The sequence below is a fragment of the Panulirus ornatus genome, chromosome 23, assembly GCF_036320965.1.
Source record: "Panulirus ornatus isolate Po-2019 chromosome 23, ASM3632096v1, whole genome shotgun sequence".
In the NCBI taxonomy this organism is placed as follows: Eukaryota; Metazoa; Arthropoda; class Malacostraca; order Decapoda; family Palinuridae; genus Panulirus; species Panulirus ornatus.
Genome location: NC_092246.1, coordinates 5,842,501 through 5,845,000, shown reverse-complemented (window position 1 = coordinate 5,845,000; position 2,500 = coordinate 5,842,501).

The window sequence follows — 2,500 nt, the reverse complement described above, 5'->3', positions numbered from 1 at the left end:
CCCTACTGCTGATATGTCGTACATCAGCGCACAGTGTTGCATGCGTCCGGTGATGCAAGAGAGCACCTAAAGGGGGGCGGGCGAGGGGTAGATAGAATCACATCCCACGGGAAGAAGACCGCCTGGTAGATGCTGTCGAGTGGCACGCCACGACCGTAAGTCAGAGACGAAGAGGAGGAGACGCACTTGTGATGAATCACTTGGAAAGACCATGAATAAAGCTGACACAGCATGTTGAGGCCATGAGCCTCCAGTGTGTCATGACCGTGTTGCAGTGGCAAAGGAAATCATGTACATTTTGTTGGTCGGTTATTAAGGTGGATCGTACATTTAAGCCAAAGCATCATTGACCGGTGATTGGTGGTTGGTCAGCCGTTAACGCTGACCTTTCACCTGCGGGTTTTGTTGACAGTACAGTGAACTCTAGTAAGAACCAATGTAAAGGGGAATTTGAAGTGAGTTAGCTCAAAGGTCACCATGCGTTAAAGGGTCGTGTATATCATCGTGATCTAGGACGGATCGCTCGTGGTTAAGGGTCGCAACGTCGTGTTTAAGGCTCTCACTGCAGTACTCAAGGGTCGTACCGTCGCGTTTAAGGCTCTCACTGCAGTACTCAAGGGTCGTACCGTCGCGTTTAAGGATCTCACCGTCGTACTCAAGGGTCGTACCGTCGTTGCTCCTAGGAAGTGCCGTCGTGCCCAAGGGTTTCAGAAGGCATCATCAGACTGACATTTGACCTCTGACCCGTACCATACCTCTCTGTGACGGCACTGCCCCTCCTCCCTCTAGCTATACGTGTGAGTTCAACCGATCCACAATCACCCAGAAGGTGGAAAGCACACCCCCACATACCGGCCGTTCGTCTGTGACAACGGAGAAGGAGAGAGAGTTTTGCACTCATGTTGCTTCGTATGTCTTTACTTCAACACGCGTGTACACACACACACACACACACACACACACACCCTATCCTAAGCCAGGTACCCATTCATCAACTCAAGGGGGAGGGAGGGGGGAGGGGGGATAAACACCTGGGTTGGGTATGGGCCGACTGCCGCGATCAGGATTCGAAACCATACGGGTTCGACACCTCGGACTGGCTCGTGTTGAATCATGGTCATTACCTCGTTCACCAAGGAGGCCCGTGTGTGTGTGTGTGTGTGTGTGTGTGTGTGTGTGTGTGTGTGTGTAAACTAGATCCCTGGTGTATATAGATGTTGAGTGGCTACAAGTCTCTATTTTGGATGCCGGACGGAGAAACTTTTCCCTCTGCAGTTGGTAAACTGCTGGTTTAATTTTTTACCCCTCCCTGCCCTCCCCCGCCGCCGCCGCCCCGCGCGATCTTTGGCCCCCCCTCGCCTGGAGTGTGTTGAAGATACTTACTTCCTCAGACACTCATATATCCCAGCCTTAAAGAGAGATATCGAAACTTTCAACCCTCCTCACTTTCTCCTGCAGAATCTCAAACACCGGAGGCAAAGTGGCTGACGCGGATCCACTTTCTCCCATCAGGGCCGTTGGGCTGGCACGGGCAGAAGAAGCGACCATTAGCAAAACTTAATATACAAGATATTCCGGTCCACTGAAAGGTTTTTGCTCGGGTCAGATGCCACCGATACATTATTGTTACGAGGGAAAGGGGCGCGGGCGCTCTCGTGTGTGTGAGTGTGTGTGTGTGTGTGGCAGGCCGTACCCACACGAGGTAGACCGTAGTGTGTAAATCACCATCAGAGGTCAGGGTTTCCACTGAAGGAAGGAAGGAAGGAAGGAGAGAAGGAAGGAAGGGGGCAGTACACTCGCCCGACTCGTATATAACCCTGGGTTAAAAATACAATTTCCTCCCAATGAGCTGTGAGGTTGAGGAAGACGAATGTTTCTTGCTAACCGGCCGCATTAAGACGACCACAGCTCCCAGCCCCACAAGAAATTGTTCTTGGGAGTCTCGCATCCTAGACTTTATATATCTGTCTTACGTGAGCCTCTCTCTCTCTCTCTCTCTCTCTCTCTCTCTCTCTCTCTCTCTCTCTCTCTCTCTCTCTCTCTCTCTCTCTCTCTCTCTCTTTCTCCAGGCAGCCCACACTCAGCCCCCTTTTACGTGTCCATAGCAACCAGTTTGACTCTTCCTCCCTCTCCCTCCTCCCGGCAGCAGCATCTCCCCCCCAAACACCCACACACACACACTTGCCCACCCAGCAATGTCTGTTTGTGTGTATTACAGCTCAAAATTCCCACCGTAAGATGGTCGAAGTTGTTGCCTCTTGCCTTCACACTGAAACTTTTCGCTCCCAGGGTTCGTAACCCGGCGTGGAAACTTCCCTTTGATCTGTGTTAAGTCCTCCCAGACTTTTGCCTCGGATTGTCCTCCTCCATTCAATCTTTCTTGCTGGAAAGTCTTCCCGCCAATGTTTTCCTTTCATGCTTTCTAAGTATCTGAACTTTTGATCAGCTAACGACCCTGGGCGGTTCAGGCAATGTGAGACCCCCTTGGTTATATTATGAT